Source organism: Podarcis vaucheri (assembly GCF_965113315.1).
Source record: "Podarcis vaucheri genome assembly, chromosome: 2".
Lineage (NCBI taxonomy): Eukaryota > Metazoa > Chordata > Lepidosauria > Squamata > Lacertidae > Podarcis > Podarcis vaucheri.
The window spans coordinates 72,889,660-72,911,623 of NC_138760.1; the positions used below are offsets into that span (position 1 = coordinate 72,889,660).

General features: G+C 44.5%; 1 protein-coding gene and 1 long non-coding RNA gene across 3 annotated transcripts in view; both read left to right on the forward strand.

Moving 5' to 3' along the window:
- Positions 1 to 21,964, forward strand: part of LOC309527102 — a 346,237-nt gene that overhangs the window by 193,164 nt on the left and 131,109 nt on the right. The window lies entirely within an intron of this gene.
- CPLX2 (complexin 2) overlaps positions 15,220 to 21,964 on the forward strand; it is a 121,705-nt gene continuing 114,960 nt past the window's right edge. For both annotated transcript variants that reach the window (XM_082213601.1, XM_082213600.1), the window contains exon 1: positions 15,220 to 15,581. The gene's annotated coding sequence lies outside the window, so the exon portion shown is untranslated. The remainder of the gene's footprint in view (positions 15,582 to 21,964) is intronic.

The following is a 21,964-nucleotide window of genomic DNA, read 5'->3' on the forward strand; positions in this document are numbered from 1 at the left end:
CTTGCTAGCTAGGGGTGATGGGAGTTGTAGTCCAACAACATCTGGGGACCCACAGGTTGAGAAAGGCTGCTCTATAGTATCTTCAAGAGATGAAGCTCTTTTGGACCTCCCTCTTTGATTTAGGGCTTTATTTGTGCACCCTGCACATATCCACACCCACAGCAATTCTTCAATTGGGCTGCTTGGTTTTTCTATCCTTTCCCCCATTGGTTTACTGCTAGAATTGCTGGACATGTTCATGCTGGACCATTGGAGGCTTGGGAGCAGTTCACACATTTGTGACCATTTGATAACTTGCTTGGAGGCTTCAACCCTGGCACTTTACTGCTAGACTTGTTGCTGGACACAGAGAGCCATATCGCTGCAGGGGTCTCGCTCACCCACAGGCGTTTGCTGTTCAATTACTGACGAAGCAACCAGGGCTAGACATCTGTTTTCCTGTGATGTTTGAAAAGTAGAGCACACAGCTCTGAAGCACATCCAGCCAACTGTGCAAACGTGATTGGGTCAAGTGTCCTTTACGTGCCCATATATTCCATTACTCACTGCAAAGGGATGTGGAGCAGCTATTGCTCTGCTTCTCAGCAAGTGGCCAAAGCAAGCAGAAATTATTTAACGTGGAAAGGCCTGGAGGGAACTACACTGTTGATCTGGGAGGACACAAAATGCTAACACGGCCATTCTCTGCTCCCTGGAGTCTGATGAAGGGAGGGGTTGTAGCTCAGCACTAGATCACACATTTTGCAGGCAGAAGGTCCCTGGTTCAATCCCTGGTACAGTATCTCCTAATATGAACCTAAATGGACTAATGGTCTGCCTCAGTATCATAGAATTGCATAGTTGGAAAGGACCACAAAGGTCATCTAGTCTAACCCTCTGCAATACAGGAATCTTTTGCCCAAGGTGGGACTTGAACTCCCAACCTTGAGATTAAGAATCTCATGCTCTACCAACTGAACTCTGTTTCGAAGTCTGGGCTGGAGTTCCTGCTGCCATTCCTAGGAAGGTGTGAACTCATCAGCCCATGTTTCCTCTCATGAGGAATTATAGAGAGAATCATTCTATGTCAGAATGATGCGAAGGGGCCCTTGGAGAGCCTGAAGTGTTTTTAAAATGCCGGCTTTAATGCGATGTGCAAAATAAAAGTCTGTTTATTATAGCCCAGCTATGAGATATTGAAGGCATTGCGTGAGTTATGAAACGGCCAAGCAACATCTCTAAACCCCTGGCGAGCATCATCATTTGTAGTCACAGTGGTGCTATTTAGTGAAGTACTCTTCTGCATTGGTTAATAGCATTATATAAATACATTGTATTTATGTTTTTAATTATGGTAATGAAAACTCTGTTTCATAACAGCAATGGAGGCAAGAATGTGCTTCCTTAAAATTGCAGTCTCTGCACGATGCCATTTTAGAATGGGTTCTCGTTCTGTTATTTCCACAAAGCACTCAGGGCTTACACCCAATTTGTGTGATACGTGGAAAGGAAGGACTGCAATTAAAATGGACGCCATGATTTTCCAAGAGGGGTGGGCAGGCTCTACCTGGCTTCTTCAACACATAGAACCAGTGAACCACATACATCCACCCCCCTGCAATGCAGGAATCTCAGCTAAAGCATCCATGACACCCCAGTCCCCAGTATCAGCAGTTAAGAACTTATATCACACTTTCCATTTTAAAAAAAAGTATTGTAGAGGTTTATGTGCAGCAAAATACAACCAAAATATAAGATTAAAACAACAATAAATTACACAAATATAAGCAGGCTCAAAGCAGCAGCTGAAACCGCAAAGGTAGAGGGTCTCAAGCATTCATTAAAAGCACAAGAGAATAGGAAGCACCTAGGATATAGCAGAGGATGAGCCAAACTAACCCATCTAGGGGGAAAGTTTCACCATTTGGGCAGAGGCGAAGCTAGCTGCTCCAGCACTCAGAGTGGCGCACATGCTGTGCACCCGGGGGTGGGGCAGCGATGCCACACACACCCCTCAGGGATGACACCCACCGCACCCCCTTCCTCCGCCAGTGCATTTGGGTACTGCCAAAGAAGGGTCCTCTCCCAGTGGTCACTGAGGCATTACCAAAAAAAAGAGGACACCAACCTGCATAGAATTTGCAAGTGCTAACTTATATGTATAGAGGTTACTTTTGAAACAATTGCTTTAATTTAAATGGAAGCCTTCTCACTATAGCAGGGAAGATTGTGACCAATTGATCTATGTGCCTGCTCAGTCGGCTGCCCAAGTGCTACTGGTTGTTCTCACTGGACATGGGCAGGACAGCCCTTCATAAAGAGGACCCCTTCAAACAGAAGATTGTCCTCTGGCAACTCTTGAAATAGAGGACTGTTCTCTGCAAAGTTGGACATGCGGCCACTCTCCCCAGCCTGCCCTCCCACTTAACCTCTAGAGGCAGGAGAAGGACCTCTTAATAAGACCTTAACTGGCAGGAAATTCTGCATGAGGAAAAAGTGGTCCACCAGACTGAAGCCTGAAAGGTCAGATGGAGGAATATAGTGATGGGAGACATTTCTACAAGCAAAGGTAAGAGAACAATAACTTTATTGTTATTTACCTGTGAACTGCAGAGAAGTTACTCCTTCCCATTACTTCCTATAGAGTGTTGTGTTGTGTTGTGTTGTTGTTGTTGTTGTTGTTGTTGTTGTTGTTGTTGTTGTTGTTTAGTCGTGTCCGACTCTTCGTGACCCCATGGACCAGAGCACGCCAGGCACTCCTGTCTTCCATTGCCTCCCGCAGCTTGATCAAACTCATGCTGGTAGCTTTGAGAACACTGTCCAACCATCTCATCCTCTGTCGTCCCCTTCTCCTTGTGCCCTCCATCTTTCCCAGCACCAGGGTCTTTTCCAGGGAGTCTTCTCTTCTCATGAGCTGGCCAAAGTATTGGAGCCTCAGCTTCAGGATCTGTCCTTCCAGTGGAAAGAGGTCTCCCACTCCTTGAAAGATCCCATCAACAGTGTCCCAGAAAATTTTTATATATCACTTGGAAAGACAGGCAAACTAATGCCAGTGTACTGGAAGAAGCGAAGATCACCAGCATCAAAGCAATGATTCTTCAACATCAACTTCGTTTCACTGGTCATGTTGTTCGGACCCCTGATTACCGTCTTCCAAAGCAACTACTCTATTCCAAACTTAAAAATGGAAAGTGTAATGCTGGTGGTCAACAAAAGAGGTTTAAAGTCTCTCTTAAGGCAAATCTTTAAAAATGTAGTATAAACACTGACAATTGGGAAACACTGGCCTGCGATCGATCCAATTGGAGAACAGCCTTTACCAAAGGCGTCATGGGCTTTGAAGATGCTCAAAATCAGGACGAAAGGGAGAAACATGCTAAGAGGAAAGCATGCTTGGCAAACCTTCACCATGATCAACTCCCGGAAACCTATGTCCCCATTGTGGAAGGCCGTGTGGATCCAGAACTGGCCTCCACAGTCACTTATTGACTCACTGTTAAGACCATGTTCATGGAAGACAATCCTACTCAGTTACGAGTGATCGCCAAAGAAGAAGAAGAAAGGAGGAGGAGGAGGAGGGAAGAAGAAGAAGAAGAAGAAATTGCTATATAATAACTGAAAAGGAAGCACAGTTGTTCTATCTTGCCATGCTAGAAGAGCCGGTCTCCCATTTCTGCACAGCTGTGGTGGAGGGAAGCCGTTTGCAAGAAACTACATTTGCTTTGGGTTCCATATTTATTTATTTAGAATGTTCTCTGGTTCATTCACAGCATGCACGCAGTAATTTATTATTATTATTTAATTGCTGGAATGTTTCATTTTCACTGCGGGGCTGAGCAGAAAGTGGTGAAAGACAACAACAACAGCAACAACAACAGATGCATTGCAATTCTTTGCAGCATGCCACTGCAGACCCTGAGCATCCAACTGATTTCGCAAGCATTTGAGGGCCAAAACTGGTAGGAGTGGCAAGCAGTGAAGCAGAAGATCAGATACCGCAGTGTCAGTAAGGAATAAGAAGGAAGGAATGAGTGTGTGGGCTTTGAAGACAGACAGACAAAGACAGATGGACACACATACTTTTTTTATTGCCATATGGAAAAGGACATAAACTCTTTTATCACTATCTGCAGTACAATCAGCTTTTCCTTTCCAATGACTGTGAAAGGATGGGAAATAGTTTCCAAATATACAGCCCTTGCAAGCATCAAGGTTATTTATTTGTATACAAAATCCATATTGCATAGTGCATTATTAGATCACGCTACTGATTTCATTCGGCTGCATTCAGCTGAGGCAACAGGGACCGTAGCAGAACAACCTGCAGTGAAATCAACCTGGGCTCTCTCAGGGCATTTGTCAGAGTAATTGTTCCCCTCGCTGGCAGGTAAATCAGTAACACAACCAGGAAGCAGTGACATTTCATTTGCACACTGAGACTTTTAATAAACAAAACCTGTAGCATTAAAGAAATCAGCATTGCCCAAATCTGTTCCTGATTCAAACACCACATCTACACCCGGGAAATTTATAAGCAACATTTCTGTTGAATCCTAATATGAAGTCTAGGGCAAAGCTGACTTGGATGGCTTCTAGGATTATGCACTTGTATTCCAGTCTTTGTTGATTTAGCATCAATGAGGGTTGTGTAATGCAAGCACCTGAACTTTCAGCAGTATCACAGCAGATCTGGACAGGCCAACTGTCCCTAATGTATCTCGATTCCTCATTCTGAGTCTACAAATTTCAGCACAGCTCAGGAAAAGAGAATATACTGTACTATACTACAGACCCTCTGGTATTTCCCTCCACCTGCCACATTTGACATCTCCAACTGCCTGAGACTTGAGCTGTCTCATCATCACCATGTCAAACACACTTAAGACTTGTGCTCTGGCCATTTGCTGTAACCATGACAGCAGCTCTCTCTCTTTTTTGCCATTGGCCCTCTCTTGTCATACTTGTCCTTGCTCCCAAACCCACTCACCCCGCCTCCCTCTCTCTCATTCCCTAATCCAGCCTTCCCCAATCAAGTACATTTGGACTACAATGCTCATCAGCTGCAGCCACTGCAATGCCAGGCAAAACATCTAGAGAGAGGGCTGCCTCAGATCTGTATGATGCCCCATCTCAAATCCCTCCATAGACTTGGATCTTAAGGTGAGCCAACTTAATGAGGTCTATGGCAGGAAAAATTCCCACCCAAAAAATTCTCTTCCCCCTGAAGCAAAACGTTTCCCCCAAAGAGCCCCTCTGTGTGGGGGGGGGGTTGCATTGAATGGTGTGCGATGGGGGTTGCTGCTGGGGCAAAAGGAAATCTTTAGGATCTCAAGAAAAATTAAGGCAGTTCATGGAAGGAAAATTTCCACCTCCTCCTTCTTGAGCTCCCCCTGTGCCCATCCCACATTTTTCAGGCAGGCCCCACAACCTTCCAGCCTCCAAGAAAGGCCTTTCATGGGGTACAGGTTCAAGCCCCAGGTATGGCCTCCCACTAGATGGGCACCCCCCCCCAGATGTTGCTGTATTCCAACTCCCATCAGCTTCAGTCAGAATAGGCAGTGGTCAGGAATGGTGGGATCTGTGGTCCAGCAACACTTGCAGGGCACCATGTTGGAAGCTGCATATGTCATAGTATCAGATGTTCACCCCCTTGCTGGGCACCCCCAAGTTGGACATGGCTTCACCTGTTATATGGCTGTGTGTCTAGCTGCTTGCAAAGGCACCAGAACCAGCTGGAACAAGAAAGCTGGCAACTCTGCGGAAGAAGACCTGGAATCACTGCTGGCTGCTGGTCTCACAATGGACCTTGTTTGTGGTCTGCATGGTGTTGGGAGTGGGGTAACACCATACACCATACACCTAGAGCGGAAGTGCTTGTAGACAGCCAGGAGAAAGACAGAGTAGAAGGAATAGTCAGAAGCTGTTTAACACATTGCCTCTGGAACCAGAAGCACAATAAATGTTGGGAAGTGAGTGATTGAATGAGACCATATTTAAGATAATCTACAGCAGCCATTAAAATCCAAAGTACCAAATCAAATTAGATACAAATTAGAAAATTGCGCACAAATTCAGTTGTATAATTCTAATTTTCATAAATTGCACAATTTATTCCAATCAAGGACATTGCGTTGCAGTAGCTGTGTGTTTAGTACAAGTTTCTACTGCGAAATTATGAGAAGCTGTGCTGGAGGTGCGGGGAACCTTTGGCCCTCCAGATGTTGCTGAGCTCCCATCAGCCCCTACAAGCATGGCCCAGGATGATGGGAGCTGTGATTTAGCAACATCTGGAGGACCAAAGGTTCCCCACACTTGCTATAGGCTAATAGAAATAATCTTTAATGGGCCACTATGTACTCTCTCTATACTGATAGGCTTGCACTGAGCATCACCCAGCAAGTAGCACTGTCTGTTTAATTTTCAAATATATTTTCATGTATTCATATCCCACCCTTTTTCCATCATGGAACTCACGGCAGCACACATGCAGTTCTCAGAAAGTTTCTCTCCAGACACTAGACAGACTCAGACATGCTTTGCCATGGGTGTCGCCAGGATTTATTTTAGAGGGGGGCATGCTTTATGTTGGGGCACAGAACTGAGATATCTGTGATGCAATTGGTCAGTTAGTTAAGTATTTCTATTTATTTACTTGATTGGGGAGGGCAGCCTACCCCCAGCCCCTGGCTATGCCCATTGTCTTAGCTTTACCAAGGTGATGGCATGTGATTTTAGACTACACCTAGCTAACAGGTCTAGGGACGTGGGTGGCACTGTGGGTTAAACCACAGAGCCTAGGACTTACCAATCAGAAGGTCGGCGGTTCGAATCCCCGTGACGGGGTGAGCTCCCATTGCTCGGTCCCTGCTCTTGCCAACCTAGCAGTTCAAAAGCACGTTAAAGTGCAAGTAGATAAATAGGTACCGCTCCAGCGGGAAGGTAAACGGCGTTTCCGTGTGCTGCTCTGGTTTGCCAGAAGCGACTTAGTGATGCTGGCCACATGACCCAGAAGCTGTACGCCGGCTCCCTCAGCCAATAAAGTGAGATGAGCGCCACAACCCCAGAGTCGGCCATGACTGGACCTAATATTCAGGGGTCCCTTTACCTTTACTTTAGCTAACAGGTCTAAATAGTCTAATTTCAGAGACTCAGTCATAATACTGAGCTTGACTAGCACAATTATTGCTTTAAAGTACAGAACAAGAGCACAGTGTGCCCTAGTCAGCATTGATATTCTTGCTATGTAAGAGACACTATTCCTCGTGTGAAATAGCCAACAAGTAAGAGAGAGGAGGAGGGAATCCATGAATAATGTAGTGGACAGTCTTGGAAGTTGATAGCAAGTCCAACAGCATTATGCTCTGGAGACGTTAACTCTGACCAATTTTTTTAAAAAGCAAAAACCAGAGCACCTTGTTGTATGTCTCAAGCCCCTTCACAAAACTACAAGGATCAGACTCAATAAGCAGTGAAATGGGATTAACAGTTAAACCAGTTCAGGGGTGCCAACTTGAATAAGATATTGGGTGGCCCAGGTAAGTCCTGCCCTGCATAACTGATCACATGGCCCAATGCCCATCTATGATTGCAGCCACACTCTTCCTAGACACCACAATTATTTACTATATGAGTTTACTTATAAACCATATTCTGTAGGCAGCATACAAATCACAGTAGACAATAAAAGTAAAATCAAGCAAGCAAAATCCAGCACAACAGAGCCATAATCATACTATATCACAATATGAGTGCAATCTCAGAGAGCTATATAACACACTTCCCAGCTGTTTTATAAACAGATTGAATTTTTTTAAAAATATGAATAATTCAATGCTATTAAAAATGTAACAAACATTAAAAAGCCAGGGAGAATTTTTTTAAAGTATTTGCAAGGCACCAGAAAGAAAGTAAAAGAGGTGCCATAGCTGTTGTGGATGGAAGTGTGAAGCCTATGTCCTTAGAGAGCAGGGTTCAAATTCTCACTTAGCTATGAAGTTAACTGAGTGAACTTAGACCTGTCACTCTCGCTCAGACTCACCTATCCCACAGGATTGTTGTGAAGATAAAATGGGGAAGAGGACAATAAAGAACATTACTTTGCAAACTAGCATTTTCATTGAGAAAATAGTGTGGTGCCTTAGAAAATCATAGATTAGCATTGGATTAATAATACGTATTATTTATTTCATTGTACTGATGAATCACTTTCTATTAAACCTCAACAGCAATAAAGATACCAACAATAAAAACATAAATAAAACCAATTTCAATTTTGATACAGACACAGACTGGGAGAGAAGAGAAAATCTCCACTTGAAAGGCTCATTGAAACAGGGATATTGAAACTCAATATGGAGGCCAAATGGCCGAAATATTGGGAAATTCTGGAACAAGATGGAGAGAGAATAAAATTGCAGAGCTTTGAAAAATTGAAAAACAAAGTGCGAGATTGGCTCCATTACTATCAAATAATGGAGGCATACAAATTGGACAAAAAAGTTGGTTTCCAGGTGGAAAAATCAAAATTGGAAACAGAATTGTTAGATCCAAAAACTAAGAATTTGTCAAGAATGTATAACTTGCTGTTGAAATGGAACACTCAGGATGAAATGGTGAAATCAGCTATGATTAAATGGGCACAAGATGTTGGACATAACATAATGATGGCTGACTGGGAACGGTTATGGATCACAGGTATGAAATTTACGGCATGTAATGCCTTAAGAGAAAATTTAATGAAAATGATTTATAGGTGGTACATGACACCAGTTAAACTTCAAAAAATCTACCATTTGCCCGATAATAAATGTTGGAAATGTAATGAGGCTGAAGGTACATTCTTTCACCTTTGGTGGACGTGCCCAAGGATTAAGGCATTCTGGGAGATGATTTATAATGAAATGAAAAAGGTATTTAAATATACCTTCCTTAAGAAACCAGAGGCCTTTCTCCTGGGCATGGTCGGCCAATTGGTGTTAAAGAAGGATAGAACTTTTTTATGTATGCAACAACAGCAGCAAGAATACTCATCGCGAAATATTGGAAGACACAAGATTTACCCACCACCGAAGAATGGCAGATGAAGTTGATGGACTACATGGAATTGGCGGAAATGACTGGCAGAATCCGAGACTAGGGAGAAGAGTCGGTGGAAGAAGACTAGAAAAAGTTTAAAGACTATTTACAGAAATACTGTAAAATTAATGAATGTTAGAAAAATGATGGAACGAAGTTATATGGCTTTAGTAGAAATGTCATAAGGAATTAAGTATAAATAGATTAATAGAGCATTAAAGGGAAAAATAAGGTTAGAATGTGTTAAGACAATTATAGGATAGAAAACAGAGGATGATGGAAAGGAATTGCTGAAACAATTAATAGAAGTGGAATACAAAAAGGGAGGTGCGAGGAGATCATGGAAATTAGTGAAAGAAAGATAAGATATTGAAATTGGACTGTGTTTTAAATGGTTTTTGTTTTGTTTTGTTAGTTGTATGTTAGTGTTTTGCAGGGGGTTGTTTTGTTTTTTTAATTATTGTATTGTATTATTGTATGCCTTTTCTTTTTTGGTTTTTTGTAGTGTTGTGTTCAATTTGTTGGAAAACTAATAAATATTATTATAAAAAAAGAAGAAACAGGGATGTTCTTCAATAGGCACCAGAAAGATAATAGAGATGGGGTCTGTCTGATATTTACAGAGTATTTACAGAACAGGAGGGAGTTCCAAAGGGAATATGCCATCATATGTAACATGGCCAGATTCTTGCTTTCCATGTTTATAACATCGTCTGCTCCCAGTGTAGGTTCCCATTTTGTTTGTTCAATTTTGACAGCCAACAAATGCTCATTTTTCTTCTGAATTTGTAGTCTTTCTTGATCCCTTGGCAACAAATAACCCTGACAGAACATAGCAGCAGCAGATATTATGTGTAATCTACCAACATGAAATGTCATTGTCCTTCCTAATATCTCTCGGGCAAAGGAAAAAAGCTGTTTTGGTTCCCCGAGTTCAAGTTCACTATGAAATTTGTTACAGGTTTCTTGGCATCTAAAATTGCCCAGGGAGAAGTACTAATGTACTACAGTATTTACATTAGTAAGAAGCAGCAGAAAAGGGCATGAGGACTGAGATTCCTAAGCTCAGAATGGATTTTTGCACATCTTGCTTTTGAATATATTGGGTATAGAGAAGTTGTCGTCAGCATATATTCTGTTAGGGGCAGATTCTCACCTTGATCTGTGCTTTCCTTTTGGAGTAACCCCACTGATCTCATTGAGTTGACTGAGTGACTAAGGTGTTATCCATCACACAGATATAGGTGAAGGAACATAGCCTTTAATGATCTGAGTTCTGAAACATTTCCTCTTTTTAAGGAAAGACTTTCAACTCGAGCCTGCAGAAAGCTACAAAATTCCTAATAAATGTTTTAGGTCACATTTTCTCTCCTCCCCCACTCCCACCCGCGCAATTTAGAGGCAGCACTCTTTGAAATGAAGGGAAGAGAGCCCTGCCTGCTTGCTGGTAAGCTTTCTAATCATGTTTTAGAGCTGTTTGCAGATATGAAATCTGTTAAGGGGGTGCTCTGCATTAGTTCCAAGTTGGCACATATACCAACCACATCATACATTACTAAAGTAAAGCATAGATCAATCACAGATTTTACTTTATGGATCAGAAACTGGTCAAACAGGAAGAAGTGCTCTGGTGGTGTTTCCTGCTTGGCAGGGGGTTGGACTCGATGGCCCTTGTGGTCTATTCCAACTCTATGATTCTAAGTGAAAATGAATAAATGGACAGTTCAATGTCTCACAGTAGATGAAAGTAAGAAGTAAGTCCTTGAGTATCCACACTGGGACCAATGTTATTTAACTTGTTCCTACATTATCCAGGCTCAAGGGTGAGCAGTCAGGTAGCCAAGCTTGCAGATCACACAAAACCATTCAACATGGTGAAAACCCCAAACAATGGTGAATTTCTCCAAAGCAGAAGAATGCGCAATAAAACAAAAGACGAAGTTCAGTGTAAGTAAGTGGAACACTATGGACATTAGAGCAAAAATACTAATACAGTACTACTAAAGATCACAGAGAGCCAGTGTGGTGTAGTGGTTAAGAACAGTAGACTCGTAATCTGGTGAACCAGGTTCGCATCCCTGCTCCTCCACATGCAGCTGCTGGGTGACCTTGGGCTAGTCACACTTCTTTGAAGTCTCTCAGCCCCACTCACCTCACAGAGTGTTTGTTGTGGGAGAGGAGGGGAAAGGAGAATGTTAGCCACTTTGAGACTCCTTCGGGTAGTGATAAAGCGGGATATCAAATCCAAACTCTTCTCCTCTTCTTCCTCTTCATCATAATCCAGGAAGAGATTTTGAGGTTGGAGTGGATATTTCAATGAAAATGTCTACTTATTGTGTGGTGCACTCATAGCTGGAACACTGTGTGCAGGCATGGTCATCACAGGACATCAAAGAACAGGAAAAGGTGTAGAAAACAGCAGTCAAAATGATCAAGGTGCTGGAGCAATTCCTTATGAAAAAGTCATTGGTGCCCATGTAGTTTGGAGGGGAAGATAACTATGGCTGTCCTAGAGCCTTATAAATTTATGCAGTGTTGAGAAGTTGGGAAAAGAACTCTCCCCCTTCTCCCATAATGCCAGAATTTAGGCTCATCCAGTGAAACTGACTAGGAGAAAATTCAAGGCAGACAAAAGTATATATACTTCTTCCCACATTATTTCATTAACATGGAATTTGTTGCCCCAGGATGCAATGGATTACACGGCTTAAAAAGGAGCTTAGATAAATTCTGGGAAGAATGTCAATCAATAGCTAATGCTATGAGCAGTGATAAATAAATGAGATTCACCCAGGTTCAGAGGCAGTACGCTCTCAAATCCCAGTTGCTGGGGTCAACAGCAGCTAAGGGCTTTTGCCTTCATGTCATGCCTGAGGGCTTCCCAAAGGCACTTGGTTGGCCACTGCAGGAAGCAGAATGCTGGACTTACTTGATAGGCAGAGGGCCTTCTCGGTGGTGGCACCCGTCCTGTGGAACGCCCTCCCATCAGATGTCAAGGAAATAAACAACTATCTAACTGTTAGAAGACATCTGAAGGCAGCCCCGTTTAGGGAAGTTTTTAATGTTTGAAGTTTTATTTTGTTTTTAGTGTTCTGTTGGGGATATGCCCAGAGTGGCTGGGGAAACCCAGCCAGATGGGCGGGGTATAAATAATAAAATTATTATTAGGCTTTTGGTCTGCTCCTACAGTCTAGTTCTTATACTCTATGGGACCTCCACACAAGCCGTTTACTTTGCATCTGCAGTGCCCCAGGCACTCATTTTCAGGTGCATGACATCGTACTGGCACTGAAGATGTCCTGATTCCCCCCCCCACAACTTGAATTGTGTATGTTTCCCCTAAATGTGGGGGGACGCAAGTAAATGGTATAGTCATGAAAACTGGCTGTTTCAAATCCAGCTGGAAGCATAACTATTCAGTGCTTGGAGGCGGTGATTTTCTGAGACCTTATTTGATACTTTTTGGGGTACAGCATACCATCACGGCCCTTCTGCTCCATTTTGGTTCATCACAGCACACCTGGGCCAATCCGTTTCTGGGAGCAGCCACAGCAAGTTGCCTAATTCTTTTCACTTTGAAGCAGCAGCTGCTGAGAGTGGTGCTGCACAGCAGCAACAAGACACATTCGGTCTCCTTGAGAGGGTGAGCATGAAAATTTCAGGAGCAGCTCCACAACAGCCACAGAAATATTGTTTTGAGTGTATTTCTGAAGGCAGAACTGCATGGGGGCTCCATCCAGTGTTACCTGTAGCTTTTTAAAAAAAAAAATCTTAGTAGTGGAGCTGGTCTTCTTCACCACTGTAAAGCCAACCCTACCCATTTCCAATGCTACTGTTTTTAATTATTTTTTATCTGCTCTACTATGGAAAAGAAAAAGCAGTTGCAGTTGTTACACACAGTATAGGTGCTGTAGGAGTCATTGTACTGCTCCACTATGCAGCTTCACACATACGCCATAAGCACTGTGGGAGCTAGAAGTATGAAGGCAGCAGCAACTGTACAATGGTACACTTTCTGTGGGCGTACAATTGCTAATTCCAGCTTTGTTATTAGTGCACATGCTTAGTGAAGTGAAGCAGGTAGTGCATGGGAAACAACAAGAAAAAGAAAAGTGTGAGCCAGGCATAGGGAACAGAGGTGGTTTAGGGTGATGTGACCAGTGGGCACTGCGCTGCAGGGGGCACTGCAACAATGATGTAGAAAGGAGTGTGAGAGGTGGGGGGGCGCCCTCCCAGGCCAATCCTGGCCCATCAGGCCTCCCCACTTGGCCCATGAAGCTGTTTTTCTCCTGAAATTACACCCACCTGCCCTATACATGGCATCACACCCGACCTTAGGTGTGATACAGGTGGAGAGGCAGATGCCAAAAGCAGGATTGAACTCCCTACACAGCAGCGGATGCACAAGAAGTTCAATCCTGCCCTTAGTTATATCTTCCCCACGCAAGGGAGGCCACCTATCACCAGATGTCAATGGCAGCTGATTGATAGGTAGGTGGTCCCAACCACCTGTCAAATTTGGCCGGCCGGGTACACTGAGCTAAAAGGTTTCCCCACCCTTGGGTCTATGCATAGACAAAATATGCACATTCAGTCATGTAGTGACCACTGATGTGAATGACAGAGGGTCATCCATCTAAGTTCTACTGAAAGTAGACCCACTAAAATTAATGAACGTAAGTTAGTAATGCCTATTCACTTCAGTGGGTCTACTCCAAGGAGGCCTGCCATCTGATATAATCTAGTCCCATCCCCAATGTGGGGCTCAAAGCCACGACCCTGAGATTAAGAGTCTCATGAGCTTCGTATGTCTTGTCATGGAAACCCCACTCAAACTGATCATTAACACAGCAGGGAGATACAATTTAGTCATGTGTGAGATCTACCAGAGATCTACTCTGAACACATTTCAGTAATTCAATTCTGAATGCGCTTTTACAAACCATGAACCTCTGGAATAGGGATACACATCTCAATTGGCTAGGGGAAACCTTGGGCCCTCCAGATGTTGTAAGTACATCTCTCATCAAGCCCAGAAAACATTGGGGCTAATGGGAGCTGTAGGCCAACAACATCAGGAGGGTAAAACCTAAATAAATATCCTCCTTTAATGCTCTCCCCCCCCCCTTTTCAATTTTCTAATCTACTATTCTTCAGGAGGAAGCAGAAACCCATTACAACCAGCCAGAGAAAAACAAAAGCTGGCAGCCTAAGATTTGTCTTGGTTTTTGCTCAAATCCAGCTCCTAATACCTTAGGGCTTGACTTCCCATTTTAACTAATGACCTCATCAAAATTCTGTGAAAAACTTATTTATTATTTATTGTCTCATTTCGCTCCTTAGTCAACCCGACTTTCCCCTCAAGTGACGAGAACCTAGAAGCCGATGACAAACGTCCTCCCCGGACGTGCAAATGAATGGTGGGGGGGGGGCTTTGATGTACACGCCCCCCAAAGGCTCGAACAACCTTCATACAGAGAGAAATAAAAGACAGCCTTTTCGCACGGTCAAAAGCGGTAGGTTTGTTGGAAGAGAAGATGGGGAGTCCCGGTTAAAGATTTTGAGCTCTTCTTGCAAAGAAAACCAAGCGCGGCTGTCGCGTTTTAACTGGAGCAAACTTCTAGAAGCCGAGGTCCCTTCGCCTCCCCCCCCCACCCATAAAATATTTGAGGTTTCCCCCCAAAAGGGCATTGCCATTCAAATAGCGTGTGTCATGTGAACGATTATGCGGGGCGGGGCTTTCCTGCCCCCCACCCAATATTTCATTCAAGTTGGCACCCTTGAATTGTGGAGTCTTGTGGAGTCGGAAGGGGCCCCACGGGTCATCTAGCCCAACCCCCTGCAATGCAGGAATCTCCACATAGTATCACAGGAAAGCCAAATCACGCGGTCGACCCTCAGGAGGGACAAATAAGTGCCTCTTCCCCCACTCCGCCCGCAAATGGGTGGCTCCGCTCTCCTCTCCCCACCGCCTTAAACGTGCTTATCCCCCCCCCCGCACCCAGAGCTTCCCAATCCTGTCGCTCAACCCCGAGCTTTCCCGGCCCCGAAACGGCTTGTGCGGTGCAGAAGCGCGCCTGTCGCTCTGCCCCGCGCCCTCCCCTTCTATCTGCCTGACACGTCTGCTCGCTCTCCAGGAACGACGTGAGGGAGAGAGAGAGAAAAGCGCGCCTTCTTCGCCGCCTCGCCTCGCGGCTCTCCCCCTGCGGCTGCAAGGAAACAATGGTCTGGAGCCCGCCGCCGCCGCCGCTACGACCAATGTATAGATAATGTGCGAGCCTCCCTGCCGGGCTCGAGGCGGCTATTTTTAGCAACGCCCGCAAGATCCCCCCACCCGGCGCGCTCTTCCCTCCCCTCGCCCAAGCCGGGAGTGGAAGCGCCGCCGTGCAGGGCAAAGGGAGCCGACGAGGCACCGGCTGCTGCTGCTGCTGCTGCTGCGACTCCGCTCCCCGCCCCCTTCCGCGGAGCGACCCGGGCGGCCGGCGCCGCAGGAGCCCGCCCTTCCACACGCTGCGCCAGGCGCCCAGGTGGGTTATGGCTGTTTGTGGTGTTGTCGTCTCGCTCGCCGCCGCCGCCGCCGCCGCTTCTCCCTCAGCCGCCCCGCCGGCGAGGCCCAGCGCCTCTTGCCCAGCAAAGAGCGAGCGAGCGAGCGAGCGAGGGAAGCGTGCCTCTTTAACCCCCTCGGGGCTGGGCGTGTCCGCGCCGCCGCCGCCGCTGCTGCTTCCCGCTCGCCGGCTCCGAAATGGTGGACGCGCCGAGGCGGGGGAGGAAGGATTGGGACGCAGGTGGAAAGGGCGACTCTCCCAGCCAGGCGGACGCCCACCTCCCCGAGTCCCCCCCCCCGGCGGCTTTTCCTGGCTCTGCTTTCCGGTAGTGGCAGGAAAGGGCCTAGCTAGTGTCGCTGAGAGTAGCCACCTCTCTCTCTCTCTCTATCTCTCGCTCCCTTCCTTCCCAAACGAGCCAAGCAGCCCCATCTATTCGCGCCTGCGGTGTGTGCACGGGGGAAAGAGCTCCGGGCTGCTTTGCCTTTTATTTCGGCTTCACCAGACACTCCAGCCTCCAGTCATGGAGGCTTGTGCAAAAGCCTCCCATTTCCTCTCGCTTCCCCTCCCAGCTCCTATTAATAGCAGGGGTGCTTTTGTCTTCCCTTTCGCATCCGTTAATTATTCTCATTACTGGGACGGGCTAGGGAGCGGGCAAGGAGAGCTGAAGAAGGGGGAAAGAACAAGAGCGGGCGCGGGGTGGGGAGAGGAGGCAGCCGCTCAATCTCTTCTTATATAGACAGGGTAATAAAGGAGCTTTCTTCAGCCTGGTGGGTGGGTGTGGGGGGAGCGATGTGTGGGGTGCCGTGGGATTCCCCCACGTACAGACACGCACAAGCCCCTCCCTCAGCCCGTGCTACGTTATAGGCGCAGGCCGCGAGGTGGGCCTGCTCTGGCAGAGCCGAGGTCAACAGATAATGCAACTGGGGGGGGCCTCTCACCAAAATCTGAATCGATGCCTTCTGCACTCTCACACCCCCAGAATCAAATAGGAAAAAATCTGTAAGGGGGAAATGGGGATTTGAACACAAATAAAGGCCTCTTGAATTTAATGTATAAGCAGATCTGCCCCCAGTCCCTGGAAGGATTTAAAAAAATGTACCAGCTTTGAGGTCTGTACAGAGGCTGGAGTCCTAAAAGGCTTCACCGCGTAGATAATGCAACTATATTGTGTCTTGCAGCAGGAATGGCAATTCTGTTTTATTTAGTTTTGGTTATCAGATCTGTGCACAGGACTGGTGCATCACCATGCATGGTACCATGGTGCTTTGTGCTCCAAACCTGGTTGTGTCACACAACTCATCCCTGTGTGGTGTACCTTAATAAATAAATAAAATTATTTTCAGTGTATCTGAAGAAGTGTGCATGCACACGAAAGCTTATACCCAGAACAAATTTAGTTGGTCTCTAAGGCGCTACTGGGACGCAGGTGGTGCTGTGGGTTAAACAGAGCCTAGGACTTGCCGATCAGAAGGTCAGCAGTTCGAATCCCCGCAGCGGGGTTAACTCCCATTGTTCGGTCTCAGCTCCTGCCAATCTAGCAGTTTGAAAGCACAAATTGCAAGTAGATAAATAGGTATCGCTCCAGCAGGAAGGTAAACGCCGTTTCTGTGTGCTGCTCTGGTTTGCCAGAAGCAGCTTAGTCATGCTGGCCACATGACCCAGAAGTTGTCTGTGGACAAACGCCGGCTCCGCCAGCCGATAAAGCGAGATGAGCGCAGCAATCCCAGAGTCGGTCACGACTGGACCTAATGGTCAGGGGTCCCTTTACCTTTAAGGTGCTACTGGACAATTTTTTAATTTATTTCGGCTGCGTCAGACTAACACGGTTACCTACCTGAATCTGGTGTACCTTAAGAGGCACACAGGGCCTGAGCAAAACCACAACCTCAAAAACGTCCCTAGATGTCTCAGATCTCAATAGTGAAATAGCAACTTTTGTGTGTGTGTTTAGTTATATATTTTAAATGTTTTATTCTGAAGCTGTATCTTGGTGTTTTTTGTTATGTGTATGACCTGCTTTATTTATTTATTTTTCTTATGTACATTGTTTTGAGAGATATATTATTATGTTACTAAAAATGTGGGATTTTGTTGTTGTTATCATTAGCAGTAGCAGTTGCCCTGAATGTGAAATCTGTATTTTAAAAATATGTATAGTAGTTTTTGTTGAGAAATGCAAATTGTTTTGATTTCTTGAAATTGCAAGATTGCAATTTGGAGTTTGCACCAACATCATCTTTTGACCATACCCGTATCAAACCATTATTTACAATGGTGTATTTATAAATCAAAGATTAAAATCCTGTTCTTTCTTTGATCAATGACAATAATATGTCATCCAGAGTAATATGGATTACTTTCCCCTTAACCATTCTTCCACCTTCATTAAGGGAAACAGAAGAACAGCAGCAATTTTCTCTTTTCCCCAAAAAATGGTTTGGAAGGTAGGGGTGGTTGGTTCAATCTGTACAGTGATTGCAATAGTTCTCTCTTTGTTTATTCATAACAAATTTATTTAGGATTACATAATCTACTTCATAAAATGCACTAAAAGGTAGGGGGGATGTCTTCTTTTCCCTGATACTTGAACAAAGGCACCTTTAGCCAGGTCAGATGTGGCACTGCTGAGCACTGGGTATCAGATTTGATCTTAAGGCAAAGGTCTGAACACCTTTTTCATTTTCAGAGTGTGACAAAGTGCTTACTCGTGGTAGCTGTTGAGGTAGTGGTAACGTGGTATTGTTTAATTGTGGTTTTCATCATGTGACTACGTCTGTTAATGCATTCAGCATTTTCTATATAGGATTGGAGGGAGGGGGAAATCCTATGGTAAGTAGGGGTACAAGAGTGCTAGAATTCTTCCAAGTAGTCTGGATCACTCTATTCTCTGCTATTGTTCAGAAGGATAAAAGCCCCCCATCTCGACCTGGCTTTCTTTACTTGCTTTTTCCAACACTGTGGGCAACACCTACTTATCCAATGGGATAAGAAGAGAACAACAGAGGGAGGGGGAAGGAAGGGGAAGCCGAGGTTGATGAAGTGAGTAGGGCAAGCACATATTTATGTGTAACAAAAATATTTGGACAGCTGGTAATTTTTGGAGTCTTGCCTTATTGTGTCATTTATCCCAAACCATGTTCCTAAGCTGGCCGTGAACCACAAATACAGACATGTGGCAAAAATCTGTGGATATTTTATGGAGCGCATAAATTATGGTGGCAACATGTTGATGCTTTCAGCAGAAAACATGATAACTGAATGCACCTGTGGCGGTGAACAAGATGATAAGAGTAGTGAGTTGTCTGTTGTACAGATTATGTGGAGAGCAACCTATTTCAAATACATAAAAGTGTATATGCTCTGTATTAGTGATCTTCAAACTGTGTACCTTCAGTTTATCATTTATCATTTCATCCTTGACTGCCAAGGATTTGCTGTAAGATGCTTCTACTTTGATTTAGACCAAGATTTAATGTACACAGTTCTCACAGAGCACCAGCCAAATGCAGGACTTTTTGTCCTCTCAGGACTACAACACTTAACACATCTAGTATTCTTCTCTGGCTGTGAGAACTGCAGCTTAAGGTTGGTAGAGTCATGTTGCAATTTAGGGAAGCTTTTCCATCTTTACTGATCTTCTCAACTATTATAGGGTGCAATGTTTAATAAATTAATCTGTTAAGATTAATGGATAGAAAACAATTTTAATTAACTGAAACAGTGTCCTCTAATAAACCAGGCAGCATATTTTTAAAATAAAAAAGTTGTTACGGATACAACCAAAGCTTATTAAAACTACAGGTGGCAAGTCACGTCTTGAAGGAGGCATTCCTTTGTTTCACACAGGAGACAATGTTTCTCCTAAAAAGGCTACCCGCTAGAACACATGTATACATCATTAAAACAAAGTATGTGTCTTGTTTCAGAGCTATTGTTTTACCTACTTTCAAATTTCTGGGCTAAGATTTCTTTAATCATGTGCCAGCCCCACTTGCTGAGCTTCCAAAGAACCCCAGCATTTCCTGGAACAAAGTTTTAAAACCTGATGTTCCATAGTGAACAATGAAAACCAGCCATGGTTTGTAAGATGGCTCTAAGCTTCTGCTTGGGGAGTAAGATTTATGCCTGGAGATGGGGAAGCATACAAAAATTCTGCCAGAAGTCACTCTCCACTAATGGGGTGTTAGGGCAGGGCACCTTGTAACCCTCCAAATGTTATTGAATGCCAGCTCACATCAGCTCCAACCAACATGGCCAGTTATGGTCCAACAGCACCTGGGGGCTACATCCCTGTGTTAGAAAGCTTGCATCATCATCCTTGTACCATTTCTGGGATACTGGTAGCACCATTATTTCCTGTTCAGAAGAATCCAGAAGCATCACAAAAGAGAAAACTCTACATATAAAGATGGAACTTTGAAACTTCTTTGAATGCAGCTGGGGGTTTGTTTCTTCCAACTGCTGTGTGCACCAGCATTAGTATTGAAATCATCCCAGCTAGAGATACCTATTAACACCTTGGAGAGATAGATGAGAAATTGAGTTCACACCTTAACCCTTCCTAGTGTTTTATTTGGAGCAGTTTGTACTCGAGATAGCTAAACAGGCCCAACAGGATTTTCATAGATTTATTTTTTTTACATGAGAAAAGGAGATCATTATTGCATTGGTTGTGTTACAGTAGCACCTAGAATCCCCTGTGATATGAGCAGTAAACACACATAGTAAGAAAGAGCCACACATCTTGCCCTGGACAGTCCTGAGAGCAGAATATAAGCAAGGCCAAGATCATTGTTTGGAGAGACACAGCCAGATCAGTGATGGGGGGGGGGGGAATCCAGATTTCTTGGTTCTCCTATCATTACTTTCTGCACTCACTAGCCCATATGTTGTTTGCTTGTTTTAAAAAATATTGACCCATATACAATAAAATCTTCGGACACAATCCAACAGAAAATAAGCATTTTTGCGTAGAGTTGTCTCTGTGAGAAATAAATATGTGTGTGCTTACCTTCCTCTGTTGCCTTTAGTGTTACTTGGGCTTTCCTGGGAACAAGTCTTACTGAACTCAATAAGACTTGCTTCCGAGTCAGTGTGTATAAAATGTCACTATTAACTGCTTCAGATTGGCTGGATCTGTTGTGGGCAGAAGGTAGATTGGGATCTACTCTGGAATATTCAAGCTTTGTGTGTGGAAGAAGGGTGCTATAGGTAGCAGAGAAGGGCTGTACCTGATACTGTGGTTTCTGCTGATTCTTCTTACCTTTTAGTGCAGTGATGGCCAAACTTGGCCCTCTAGCTGTTTTGGGACTACAATTCCCATCATCCCTGACCACTGGTCCTGTTAGCTAGGGATGACGGGAGTTGTAGTCCCAAAACAGCTGGAGGGCCAAGTTTGGCCATCACTGTTTTAGTGCAAGTGAAGTTGTTTGTGGAGAAGCAGATAAGCCTCTTTATCCTGTTTCTCCCTTGAGCTGTCTGTCTACAGGTTCCTGAACCCTCCATGCATCACCTTTCAGAAAAGATGGCTTGTTTGGGGGTGAAAAATGAACTTGCATGAGGAAACCCTGTTAAACCTTATCATAGCACCAGACTAATGTGGTTGCAGAGAAGATCCGGCTTCCTTCTGGCAAGGGTGATTTATATAAACTCCAGTTTTATACTTTGAGTGGTTTAGGTTGTGAAACACAGTAATCGAATACATAAAATAAGAAGGATCTGGTTCCAGATTAGTCCCACAGTTCACTTGCATTAGGCTTGGAGCTGATTTACACATGCATATGTTGCTGACTTGAGAACTGCAAGATATACGAAGTTATGAGTTGCCAGGTGTGAATGAGGCTTCACATATCATACTCCACAGATGCCGCCATCCAGCCCAGTGGTTTTCAGTGGAGCCAGTTCAAACATTCAACTGTGAGCTATTTCCATGCATGTGCAGGGTCTTCTGCATGCTCACAACCTGGCCAGAATCAGGTAGACATTCCAATTTTAAGAACTGGTGGCTCTACATGGGGATCCAGGCATGCATACATTGTAACTAGTGCAATTGCAGCAATTATTCTTTTTTCCTTAGAAGATTCTGTGTTTGACCAGCAGATTTAAATCCCACAATGGATTGTGAAGTTTAGTTGGATTTGGAGTCCCTGCCTGTTTGTGTTTCCATGTAGTTGGTTTGCTGAATCCAGTGCTTGGCATCTGGATAAAATAGCCTCCAAAAATTGTCTTTCAAGGTCAAAACAAAGTACAGGTAGCCAAAATAGTTTCTGACAGTGGCTAAAACTAGGTGCACGAGGGGAAACGTACAAGGCACTGGAGTCGTTATTGAATGATCCATTTTCTGTCATTTACTCACAGCTTCTGCC